The sequence below is a fragment of the Ranitomeya variabilis genome, chromosome 6 (assembly GCF_051348905.1).
Source record: "Ranitomeya variabilis isolate aRanVar5 chromosome 6, aRanVar5.hap1, whole genome shotgun sequence".
Taxonomy (NCBI): domain Eukaryota; kingdom Metazoa; phylum Chordata; class Amphibia; order Anura; family Dendrobatidae; genus Ranitomeya; species Ranitomeya variabilis.
This window is the reverse complement of record NC_135237.1, coordinates 149,828,045-149,841,716: the sequence shown is the minus strand read 5'-3', so window position 1 is coordinate 149,841,716 and position 13,672 is coordinate 149,828,045. Positions and strand designations below refer to the sequence as shown.

The following is a 13,672-nucleotide window of genomic DNA, read 5'->3' as shown; positions in this document are numbered from 1 at the left end:
CATATATTTCAACACCAGAGATATTCCACACAGATTTAACTAAATTGGCCAAGTAATGTGAAGTAATCTTCTACTACTTATTCGAGAGCCTTTTGATAAACGACATTCTTAGTTTTTCCTTCAGGTGCAAAGACAAACAGATTTTTGGCTGTTCCAACTCTTGAACAGGCCACATAAAGTTGACCATGAGAAAAGCATGGAGATTGTAAATCTAAGCTAGCTGAAGAGCCCGGCATTGCCTCGGCATAGTAAATATCTGTGGTTAGTTATAGCACCTCACTTCTCTTATTTTCCCATCACGCCTCTCATTTTCCCCATCACATCTTTCATTTTCCCCCTCACATCTCTCATTTTCTCCCTCACACCTCTCATTTTCCCCCTAACTCCTCTCATTCCCCCCGAACACTTGTCATTTCGACCTCACATCTGTCATTTTCCGATCACTCCACTATTTTCCCTCACTCCTCTCATTTTGCACTCACACCTTTTCATTTTCACCTCACACCTCTCATTTTCACCTCAGTATATACATGTTTGTCATGTCCCTTATATATAGTATACACCTGTATGTCATCTCCTGTATATAGTATATACCTGTATGTCATCTTCTCTGTATATAGTATATACCTGCTGTGTGTCATCTCCCCTGTATATAGTATATACCTGTATGTCATCTCCTCCTATATATAGTATATACCTGTATGTAATCTCCTCCTGTATATAGTATATACCTGTGTCTCATCTCACCTATATATAGTATATATCTGTGTGTCATCTCCTCCTGTATATAGTATATACCTGTATGTCATCTCCTCCTATACATAGCATATACCTGTATGTCATCTCCTCCTGTATATACTATATACCTGTAGGTAATCTGCTCCTGTATATAGTATATACCTGTGTGTCATCTCCTTCTGTATATAGTATATACCTGTATGTCATCTCCTGCTGTATGTAGTATGTACCTGTATTTCATCTCCTCCTCTATATAGTATATACCTGTGTGTCATCTCTCCTGTATATAGTATATATCTGTGTGTCATCTCCTCCTGCATATAGTATATACCCGTGTGTCATCTCCCCTGTAAATAGTATATACCTGTGTCATCTCCTCCTGTATATAGTATATATCTGTATGTCATCTCCTCCTGTATTAGACCTCGTTCACACGTTATTTGGTCAGTATTTTTACCTCAGTATTTGTAAGCTAAATTGGCAGCCTTATAAATCCCCAGCCAACAGTAAGCCCACCCCCTGGCAGTATATATTAGCTCACACATACACATAATAGACTGGTCATGTGACTGACAGCTGCCGGATTCCTATATGGTACATTTGTTGCTCTTGTAGTTTGTCTGCTTATTAAACAGATTTTTATTTTTGAAGGATAATACCAGACTTGTGTGTGTTTTAGAGCGAGTTTCATGTGTCAAGTTGTGTGTGTTGAGTTGCGTGTGGCGACATGCATGTAGCGACTTTTGTGAGATGAGTTTTGTGTGGCGACATGCGTGTAGCAACTTTTTGTGTGTCGAGTTGCATGTGACAGGTTAGTGTAGCAAGTTGTGTGCAGCAAGTTTTGCGCATGGCGAGTTTTGCGCGTGGCGAGTTTTATGTGTGGTGCCTTTTGAGTATGTGCAAGTTTTGTGTGAGGCAACTTTTGCATGTGTTGCAACTTTTGTGCATGTGGCAATTTTTCCACGTGTGCAAGTTTTGCGTGTGGCGAGTTTTCCATGAGGTGAGTTTTGCACGTGTGGCGAGTTTTGCATGTGGAGAGTTTTGCGCGTGGCGAGTTTTGAGCGGCGACTTTTGTGTTTCAACTTTTATGTGGCGAGGTTGGTGTATGTGTGGTGAAATGTGCGCTGAGGGTGGTATATGTGTTCGAGCACGAGGTAGTGTGTGGCGCATTTTGTGTGTGTGTTCATATCCCCGTGGTGTGGTGATTATCCCATGTCGGGGCCCCACCTTAGCAACTGTACAGTATATACTCTTTGGCGCCATCGCTGTCATTCTTTAAGTCCCCCTTGTTCACATCTGGCAGCTGTTAATTTGCCTCCAACACTTTTCCTTTCATTTTTTCCCCATTATGTAGATAGGGGCAAAATTGTTTGGTGAATTGGAAAGCGCGGGGTTAAAATTTCACCTCACAACATAGCCTATGACGCTCTCAGGGTCCAGACGTGTGACTGTGCAAAATTTTGTGCCTGTAGCTGCGACGCCTCCAACACTTTTCCTTTCACTTTTTCCCCATTATGTAGATAGGGGCAAAATTGTTTGGTGAATTGGAAAGCACGGGGTTAAAATTTCACCTCACAACGTAGCCTATGACGCTCTCGGGGTCCAGACGTGTGACTGTGCAAAATTTTGTGGCTGTAGCTGCGACGGTTCAGATGCCAATCCCGGACACACACACACACACACACACACACACACACACACACACACACACACACACACACACACACACACACACACACACCTTTATATATTAGATTACATATACACACACACACATACATATATATGTATGTCTCACTGACGTATACATATGTATATATCTATTCGAACCGGTCAGTGTGATTTTACTGTACACCGCGCTGAATTGTCGGCTTTTCACAGGACACCAGTGCGTAAAAATTGGACAGCACTCGCATGGTCCGAGTGCTGTGCGATTTTTTTTTCTCGCACCCATTGACTTACATTGGCGAGTCTCGTCCGAGAATCGCAGCAATACGCAGCATGCTGCGATTTTTTTCTCAGTCCAATTTCAGCTGAGAAAAAAATCGCAGATGAGATGTCACCCATTGAATAACATTGGTCCGAGTTCAATACGATTTTTTTTATTGGATTGCACTCGTCCGTTTTTCTCGCAAGTGGAAATGAGCCCTTAAGAGGAGACTTTGTACAGCAGGCTGGTGACACTGTTGGGGATTTATTCAAAATTGAAGGCATACTGAACCAGCATGGCTACCACAGCATCTTGCAGTGGACATGCTATTCCATCCAGTTTGCGTTTAGTTGGACCATCATTTATTTTTCAACAGGACAATGACCCCAAACAAAACCTCCAGGCTGTGTAAGGGCTATTTGACCAAGAAGGAGAGTGATGGGGTGCTAAGCCAGATGACCTGGCCTCCACAGTCACCAAACCTGAACCCAATCGAGATGGTTTGGGGTGAGCTGGACCGCAGAGTGAAGGCAAAAGGGCCAACAAGTGCTAAGCATCTCTGGGAACTCCTTCAAAAATGTCGAAAGACCATTCCCGGTGACTACCTCTTGAAGCTCATCAAGAGAATGCCAAGAGTGTGCAAAGCAGTCATCAAAGCAAAAGGTGGCTACTTTGAAGAACCTAGAATACAAGACATATTTTCAGTTGTTTCACACTTTTTTTGTTAAGTATATCATTCCACATGTGTTAATTCATAGTTTTGATGCCTTCAGTGTGATTTACAATTTTCATAGTCATGAAAATACAGAAAAATCTTTACATGATAAGGTGTGTCCAAACTTTTGCTCTGTACTGTATGTTACATAGTGTTAGTGCTCACCATGACAGTCAGATACACATCCTGCTGAGATGTATGCCGCCCAGAAATCCCCTTCAGGGAATCAACTGCGAACTTTGTGCAGTTTGGGGTAAGACCCTTTTCTGTTCCAGTATGACTTTGGCCCAGTGCACAGACACCCATAGGAAGGCATGGTTGAGTGGGTTTGGTACAGAAGACCCTGATTTGCCCACACAGCACCATGATCTCAACCTCATTGAACACTTACGAGAAGAACTAGAATGGAGATGGCGAGCCCGACCCACTCATCCAACACAAATGCCCTCTGGATGAATGGAAGAAAATTCCCCCAGACACTCTCCAAAATCCCATAAGACTTTCCAGAAAGGTGGAAGCTGTTTTAGCTGCAAAGTGGGAACCAACGTCAAATTAATGTCAGTGTATTGAGACTGGGTCATGAAAGCTGCAGCAGGTGTAATATGTAGGTTTCCGAATATTTTTGCTCATCTAGTGCGTTTTGGACTTTCTTATATACCTACAGCACCATGGAATTAACCTTCCCAATGCAGCCAATTTTCATTTTTGGATTTTGTTTTTTTCCCCTTCCTTTTTTCGAAGAAACGTATGACCTTAAAACAGCATGCGCCTCTGTGCACCTCACCACAAATCATACTCTATAGTCAAGAGACTGGAGTAAGATTTCTAGCGTAATGTACGTCACAACTCGCTATGAATTACACTAGATGGTGGCCCGATTCTAACGCATCGGGTATTTTAGAATATGTATAGTAGTATATAGCACATCCCACATAGTATATAGTACAGCCCACGCAGTATGTAAAACACCCCACGCAGTATATAACACAGCCCACGCAGTATGTAACACAGCCCACGCAGTATGTAACACAGCCCACGCAGTATGTAACACAGCCCACGCAGTATGTAACACAGCCCACGCAGTATGTAACACAGCCCACGCAGTATGTAACACAGCCCACGCAGTATGTAACACAGCCCACGCAGTATGTAACACAGCCCACGCAGTATGTAACACAGCCCACGCAGTATGTAACACAGCCCACGCAGTATGTAACACAGCCCACGCAGTATGTAACACAGCCCACGCAGTATGTATCACAGCCCACGCAGTATGTATCACAGCCCACGCAGTATGTAACACAGCCCACGCAGTATGTAACACAGCCCACGCAGTATGTAACACAGCCCACGCAGTATGTAACACAGCCCACGCAGTATGTAACACAGCCCACGCAGTATGTAACACAGCCCACGCAGTATGTAACACAGCCCACGCAGTATGTAACACAGCCCACGCAGTATGTAACACAGCCCACGCAGTATGTAACACAGCCCACGCAGTATGTAACACAGCCCACGCAGTATGTAACACAGCCCACGCAGTATGTAACACAGCCCACGCAGTATGTAACACAGCCCACGCAGTATGTAACACAGCCCACGCAGTATGTAACACAGCCCACGCAGTATGTAACACAGCCCACGCAGTATGTAACACAGCCCACGCAGTATGTAACACAGCCCACGCAGTATTTAACACAGCCCAAGTAGTATAAAGCACAGCCCACGTAGTATATAACACAGCCGACGTAGTATATAGCAAAGTGGGCACCGCATTAGCAGCATCAATAGTAAAAAGTTGGTCACACAGGGTTAATAGCAGCGTTAACAGACAGCTAAAACCCTATGTGGCCGCTGACTGGAGGAGAGTATGGAGGGGGCACCGACTGGAGGGGAGTAGGGAGGGGCCAATTCCTGGCCGGACTGTGCCTGTCGCTGATTGGTCGTGGCCGGCTGGCCGCGACCAATCAGGGACCCGGGATTTCCGCGACAGACAGACAGAAAAACCCTTAGACAATTATATATATATATAGAAAAGATGGTGGCCCGATTCTAACGCATCGGGTATTCTAAAATCTGTATGTAGTTTATTTACAAAGTTTTCAGAATAATGCAATTTACACACAGGATTCGGCCGGCCATGAGCAATTAGCGAAGCGTGGTTCAAATTGCCACGTAGTATGTAGCACAGCCCACGTAGCATATAGCCCAGACACGTAGCATATAGCCCAGACACGTAGCATATAGCCCAGACACGTAGCATATAGCCCAGCCACGTAGCATATTGCCCAGCCACGTAGCATATTGCCCAGCCACGTAGCATATTGCCCAGACACTTAGCATATTGCCCAGACACTTAGCATATTGCCCAGACACGTAGCATATTGCCCAGACACGTAGCATATTGCCCAGACACGTAGCATATTGCCCAGACACGTAGTATATAGCACAGACACGTAGTATATTGCACAGCCACGTAGTATATTGCACAGCCACGTAGTATATTGCACAGCCACGTAGTATATTGCACAGAGACGTAGTATATAACACAACCCATGCAGTATACAACACAGGCCACATAGTATATAGCACAGCGATGTAGTATATAGCACAGACACGTAGTATATAGCACAGACACGTAGTATATAGCACAGACACGTAGTATATAGCACATAGTATATAACAGACACATAGTATATAGCACAGACACGTAGTATATAGCAGACACGTAGTATATTGCACAGCCACGTAATATATTGCACAGCCACGTAATATATTGCACAGCCACGTAATATACAGCACAGCCATGTAGTATACAGCACAGAGACGTAGTATATAACACTGCCCATGCAGTATATAACAGGCCACGTAGTATATACCACAGCCACGTAGTATATAGCACAGCCACGTAGTATATAGCACAGCCACGTAGTATATAGCACAGCCACGTAGTATATAGCACAGCCACGTAGTATATAGCACAGCCACGTAGTATATAGCACAGCCACGTAGTATATTGCACAGCCACGTAGTATATTGCACAGCCACGTAGTATATTGCACAGCCACGTAGTATATTGCACAGCCACGTAGTATATTGCACAGCCACGTAGTATATTGCACAGCCACGTAGTATATTGCACAGCCACGTAGTATATTGCACAGCCACGTAGTATATTGCACAGCCACGTAGTATATTGCACAGCCACGTAGTATATTGCACAGCCACGTAGTATATTGCACAGCCACGTAGTATATTGCACAGCCACGTAGTATATAACACAACCCATGCAGTATACAACACAGGCCACATAGTATATAGCACAGCGATGTAGTATATAGCACAGACATGTAGTATATTGTCCAGTCACATAATATATTGCAAAGCCACGTAGTATATAGCACAGCCACTTAGTATAAAGCACAGAGACGTAGCATATAACACTGCCCATGCAGTATAGAGCACAGTGATGTAGTATATTGCCCAGCCACGTAATATACTGCCCAGGCAAGTAGTATATAGCACAGCCCACATAGTATACAGCAGAGATGTAGTATATAGCACAGCCCACGCAGTATCTAACACAGCCCACGTAGTATATAGCAATGTGGGCACCATATCCCTGTTAAAAAAAAAAGAATTAAAATAAAAAAAGTTATATACTCACCCTCCGTCGGCCCCCCGGATCCAGCCGAGGCGTTTACCCATGCTTCTCGCGATGCTCCGGTCCCAAGAGTGCATTGCGGTCTCGCGAGATGATGACGTAGCGGTCTCGCGAGACCGCTACTTCATCATCTCGCGAGACCGCAATGCATGGACCGGTCACCGGAGCATCGCGAGGAGCGGGAAAGTCCTGGGCTGGATCCGGAAGGGGAGTATATAATGCTTTTTTATTATTTTTAACATTAGATCCCGTGCCAATGTCGCTGATTGGTCGCGCCGGCTGAGCGCGAGCAATCAGCGAAGTGGGATTTAAATCCCGCACCAATGTCGCTGATCGGTCGCACCGGCTGGGCGCGAGCAATCAGCGAAGCGGGATTTAAATCCCGCGCCAATGTCGCCGATTGTAGGGAGTGGCCATACTGTGCCCGATGCTCCCAAGAGTGCATTGCGGTCTCGTGAGACCGCACGTCATCATCTCGCGAGACCGCAATGCATGGACCGGACCGTCGCGAGGAGCGGGAAAGGCCTGGGCTGTATCCGGGGGGCCGACAGAAGGTGAGTATATAATGATTTTTTATTTTTTTAATTATTTTTAACATTAAATCTTTTTACTATTGATGCTGCATCAACGGATGCTACGGAAGTAGGGAGGGACTAATTCTCGGCCGGACTGTGCCCGTCGCTGATTGGTTGCGGCCGTCAGCTTTGGGCGGAGCGGGTGTTCTGCTGCACCCAAAGTGCAGAGACTACACCCCGTGGAAACATAGCCTTACGAATCCAAACAGGGCAAACAAGCTTATTAAAAGAAAGTATGGCCAACAATTCTGCCATGAAATCCTAGAGCAGGATTTTGGTTAGGTCCAATGCTGTGGCACAGTTTATACTTTGTTACAAGGCTGGAGTCGGTATAAAATGGACCAACTTCTAAAATATATAACGTAAATTGGATACAGTAGATCAGTGAAGGATGTGCAGTAAATGTTTTCATAATAATTTGGAAAAGTTACGAACTGTCCTACAAATGTTTGTTCTGTTCCTGATCTAAGCTTTTAGATATGAATCTGTGCTGCACTTTATGCACATGCTCAGTAGTGACCAGTGCTGTGGAGATGAATCTGCGCTGCACTTTCTGTAAATTCTCAGTGCTGTGGAGATGAATCTGTGCTGCACTTTATGCACATGCTCAGTAGTGACCAGGGCTGTGGAGATGAATCTGTGCTGTACTTTATGTACATGATCAGTAGTGAGGCAGGTTGTGGAGATGAATCTGTGCTGCACTTTATGTACATGCTCAGTAGTGATCAGTGTTAAGGAGATGAATCTGCGCTGCACTTTCTGTACATGCTCAGTGCTGTGGAGATGAATCTGTGCTGCACTTTATGCACATGCTCAGTAGTGACCAGTGCTGTGGAGATGAATCTGCGCTGCACTTTCTGTAAATTCTCAGTGCTGTGGAGATGAATCTGTGCTGCACTTTATGCACATGCTCAGTAGTGACCAGGGCTGTGGAGATGAATCTGTGCTGTACTTTATATACATGCTCAGTAGTGAGGCAGGTTGTGGAGATGAATCTGTGCTGTACTTTATGTACATGCTCAGTAGTGATCAGTGTTAAGGAGATGAATCTGCGCTGCACTTTCTGTACATGCTCAGTGCTGTGGAGATGAATCTGTGCTGCACTTTATGCACATGCTCAGTAGTAACAAGTTAGAGTCTGGGACATTGAGGAGTCGAGTCAGAGTCTGTAGTTTGGCTTACGGACTCCTCAGCGCTGGTTTGTTAGGAAGACCCGTAACATTTTCATTTTTCATGTTATGGGGCTGAGTGATGGCTTATTTTTTGCGCTCTGATTACATTTTTATTGATACCATTTTGGGGTAGATACAATGTTTTGATCACCTCTTATTTGCATTTTATTGCAATGTTGGGGCTGACCAAACAAAAAAAATTCTGCTGTTTTGATATTTACCGATCGGATTAATTTATATTTTGATAGATCAGACTTTTACTAATGCAGCAATGCTAAATGTGTTTTTTAAATGTCTTTATTCTTAATGTGACAAAAGTAGGGTGATTGTAACTTTTTTTTTTCATATTTTTTACTGTATTCATTAGTCCTCTCAGGGGACTTGAAGCTGCGATAGCCTTATTGCTTGTGCTGTACATAGCAGTGCATCAGCATTGCTATGAATAGCTAAAATCACGAGCTCCTATGAATGCCAGCCACAAGTCAGCATTCACGGGGGGATCGTAGTGACAGGCAGAAGGGTCATCAGCAGAGCCCCGGCTGTCATGACAACCCATTGAGACCCCACGATCACGTCACAGGCACGCCGATGGACGCGTGGAAAGACGCAGCTCCTGCCGATGCTTGTTAAATGCTGCTGTCAGAGCTTGACAGTGAGATTTAACAGGTTTACCTGGTGTGCCGAGTCCAGTGCTGTCCCCAGCAGAGGCCGTGCTGGTCTCCGCATGCCGGGTATTCTGACAGCATGCTGTTGTTGGCTTGTCACTGCTGATCTGAGCCGGCAACGTAGCACGCACTGCGATTGTGCGCATGGACTGAAACGAGCATCACTGATCACTGCCTCTGGGATACTAAAGCAAAGAATCATCAGAAAGGAAGTAGGAAAAAATACATAAAAAGCTGTTAGTGTAGCTGGGCAATGGTGTGGAATTTTTACTCCAAGTATATTAGAAATTAGTTTAGCTTAGAAAAGGATTTAGAATGAAATTTACGGACTATGGACCACCCCTTTAAGCTACAAGTCTGCAGTTACTCTATGTGACTGCAGACTTGTGAATCCTCACACTGTGCGCTGTGTGGGTGGTCATGTGACAAGTATGCAATTTCCAGACAACATTCCAACTAGACAGTATGCGACCTCACTCCATCCACTTGCACTGAGACGGCGAGTTGGAGAATCCTCACAGAACGCAGTGGGCGCGACGTGAGGAGTCACAAGTCCGCAGTCACATAATGTGACCCTGTACTTGTAGCTTAATCCTGGACAACCCCTAGAAAATCTGAAGAAACTTTGATGGAACGCTAAAATACTAGGAAGATCTTCTGTTTCATCCATTGAGTATGGATCTCCATAGACTTTCATGGCCGAGTCGGAATAGAATAGGACAAGTCTTGTGTCTCACGGTCCGGAGACATCGATCCGGGGTTTTCACACTGATCAGTGTATGACTCAAATCCTATGGGTCAGTGTGCTGCCAGAGCCAAGACAAACGGGACATGTGTGAAGGCAGCCTTAGGCCTCAGCCACCTCAGTAAGGGAGGTTTATATTCCCTCTGCCAGAAAGCTGGGGGCACATACTTTTAAGTCTCTGGTTTTGTGAGTGGGCCAAGTGGGTGGTGCTTAGCAAAGGGGCAACAGGCTTCACATAATGAGGGACCTATGCCAGGTAAGGGTTAATGCAAGACTTGCCGAATGTATTAAACAGCCTGCCCCTCTTCATTATGCCCCTCATAGGAGGCAGTAACATCAGAGTGTGGCTCCATGGGGGCGGGAGACAAAGGCCGAGGGTCAGTGACAGCAAAGTGTCAGGACGCAGCCAGAAGAATCCTTATCCCTTGGATTATGTGAGAGCCAAAGTGTAGCCATGTCCACCAGCCAACACTGTCATTAGTGACGGCTGTGACACTGACAGGACCCCCCTCAGAGCAAGGACCCCCCCCTAAGAGCAAGGACCCCCGCCTCAGAGCAAGGACCCCCCCCCTCAGAGCAAGGACCCACCCTCACAGCGAGGACCCCCCCCACCTCACAGCGAGGACCCCCCCCCACACAGCGAGGACCCCCCCCTACACAGCGAGGACACCCCCACCTCACAGCGAGGACACCCCCACCTCACAGCAAGGACACCCCCACCTCACAGCAAGGACACCCCCCACCTCACAGCAAGGACACCCCCACCTCACAGCAAGGACACCCCCACCTCACAGCAAGGACCCCCCCACCTCACAGCAAGGACCCCCCCCACCTCACAGCAAGGACCCCCCCCACCTCACAGCAAGGACCCCCCCCACCTCACAGCAAGGACCCCCCCACCTCACAGCAAGGACCCCCCCACACACAGCAAGGACCCCCCCCCTCACAGCAAGGACCCCCCCCCTCACAGCAAGGACCCCCCCCCTCACAGCAAGGACCCCCCCCCCTCACAGCAAGGACCCCCCCCCCTCACAGCAAGGACCCCCCCCCCCTCACAGCAAGGACCCCCGCCTCACAGCAAGGACCCCCCCGCCTCACAGCAAGGACCCCCCCCTCACAGCAAGGACCCCCCCCTCACAGCAAGGACCCCCCCCCTCACAGCAAGGACCCCCCCCCTCACAGCAAGGACCCCCCCGCCTCACAGCAAGGACCCCCCCGCCTCACAGCAAGGACCCCCCCGCCTCACAGCAAGGACCCCCCCGCCTCACAGCAAGGACCCCCCCCCTCACAGCAAGGACCCCCGCCTCACAGCAAGGACCCCCGCCTCACAGCAAGGACCCCCGCCTCACAGCAAGGACCCCCCCCTCACAGCAAGGACCCCGCTACAGGTGGCAGTGCACGGGTGTGCAGAGGCAGCCTGGGACGATGGGCCCCCAGTAACATTCCATCCGGGGCCCACTCCACAGCCCCCACATGCAGGGGGCCCAGTGCTGCTCTGCCCCAGCAGTTTGCGCTCACTCTGCCCCTTGTAGGTTTTGTCCCCATCCCCACTATGTAGATGGAGGCGGCACTGGGGTGGGATAGGTGGACCCTCATCCTCCTGAGTAGTGGGGTTCCCACAGGTGGTCTCTATGGCAGGTGCCCGGCGATTCCCCTATGGGCCGGTCCCCCCCCACCTGCTGCCTGCTCATGTGACGAGCACTGGTCACTGTAGTATCGCGACATGCGGCGCCTCCACGACCCGCCAATCAGTATTATTACTGCTGCAGGTACAAGCCGGCACCTCAAGTCAGTGAGTGAGAAAGTTACTGTGCTGCGACCCCGCATGTCGCGAGTCACACCGATCACCGCCCTCCCGACTCATATCGCGACAGCCGCCTCGCTCCGTGCGCCGGGAAGTTCCCGCAGGCAGCACCTGTGCAGCCCGCACCTCCAGCCGGCGCTGTGTGCAGTACTGCCGGAGCCCCTCCTCCTCCAGGCTGGGGGCGGCCCCTTTGTCCTCGCCTGCACTCACACAGGGCCCATAGTGTAGCCCCCTGGCACCAGCACACGGGACAGGCGAGCATTACCGTACGGGGACTGGTCTCCGCCGCCGCTCCTCCTGTTCCGCCGGTTCTTCTGCTTCCCCCCAACGGATAAGTGACACCCGAGCTCAGTCAGCAGCGCCGGTCCCGGGCGCCAAACTACCCTCCCTGATCCTCCTCTCCCCGCCCACCCCAGGCCGGCCACAGCCACGCCCACACCGGCGCCTAACCACCACACTCCGGCCATTGGTCGCTGAAGCGGCGCTCCAAGCCCGAACAGCCAATGAGCGCGCAGAGAGGGAAAAGAAGCCGGCGCCAGCAGGTCCCCCCTCGCCGCCGCCGCTGCATCCTTTGTTCTGCCTTTCCTGTGGCGGGTGCGCGCTCGGCTACTTTTCCTCCCGGCGGTTTACGTTGTGTGCGGTGCGGCGGGTGAGCGCTGCCGCTGTGAGGAGGCTCCGGGCGCGTTACTGCAGGCTGCCCGGCGCCGCTGTCCGCTCCGGACACTTATGCGGCTCCGCCCGGCACGTTGCACAGGCTGCTCAGGAGCCGGTGCCAGTCAGTACATGTTTGGCGCCGTCTCGCCACTGGCGGGAGGAAGGAAGAGGGCGGGTAAAGTTTGAATTTGTGACCTGGCCGTTGACCGCGTTAACGTTTACTTTTCCGATAGTGACGTAGCGGGGACGTGCAGGACACGTGACCTAACACGCCTGATGACGTTGGCCGCCGGCGGCAGCAGCTGTGGAGCCTGTGTGTGAGGTGCGGAGTCTGCACTGTCCTGCCCGGTACTGTGGTCACCCATGGCAACCGGGTCCAGGCCGGGATCATCTGGCCCGTGCACCGCTACGCTCCTCCGTCAGTTTCCCATGGCGGAGCGCAGACAGACAGACCTCAAGGCTCTGGTCAGAAGACCCCCCACCGGTGCGCGCACGGGGCTTTAATTGTGAAGCCCACTCTATGAAAGTGATCTGTGAAGATTTATGCTCAAAGTGAAGTGGGGTTTTTTTCACTCCAGCAAAACGAATTAAAATACTTCATAAAAATAGTGTACTGGGTGTAACATATGGCTGCTGCACGGTGAGCGGCCGACTCTTAAAGAGGCTGTCCCACAAAGTGCTAATGAATTCATCTTGGAATAAGAAGTTCCAGGCTTGGATGTGATTAGATACAATGTTCCTGTGCTGAGGTAATCTTATAAATGTTCTCCTGCTGTGTACTGGCTGTGTCTTAAGGTACCTTCACACGAAACGACTTTGTAACGATATCGCTAGCGATCCGTGACGTTGCAGTGTCCTGGCTAGCGATATCGTTTCGTTTGACACGCAGCAGCGATCAGGATCCTGCTGTGATGTCGCTGGTCGCTGAATAAAGTCCAGAACTTTATTTGGTCGTCCGATCGCCGTGTATCATTGTGTTTGAAAGCAAAAGCAACGATACCAGCGAT

The 13,672-nt window shown here is 49.0% G+C and overlaps 1 protein-coding gene across 4 annotated transcripts in view; it reads right to left on the bottom strand.

The window, feature by feature from the left end:
- Nucleotides 1-12,434, bottom strand: part of EZH2 (enhancer of zeste 2 polycomb repressive complex 2 subunit) — a 71,404-nt gene extending 58,970 nt beyond the window's left edge. For 2 of the 4 annotated variants that reach the window (XM_077269114.1, XM_077269115.1), the window contains exon 1: nt 9,470-9,493. The gene's annotated coding sequence lies outside the window, so the exon portion shown is untranslated. Of the gene's footprint in view, nt 1-9,469; nt 9,494-12,276 lie in introns of those variants that run through there. The other 2 variants (XM_077269116.1, XM_077269117.1) reach the window with 2 other exon arrangements.
- Nucleotides 12,435-13,672: the final 1,238 nt, after the last annotated feature.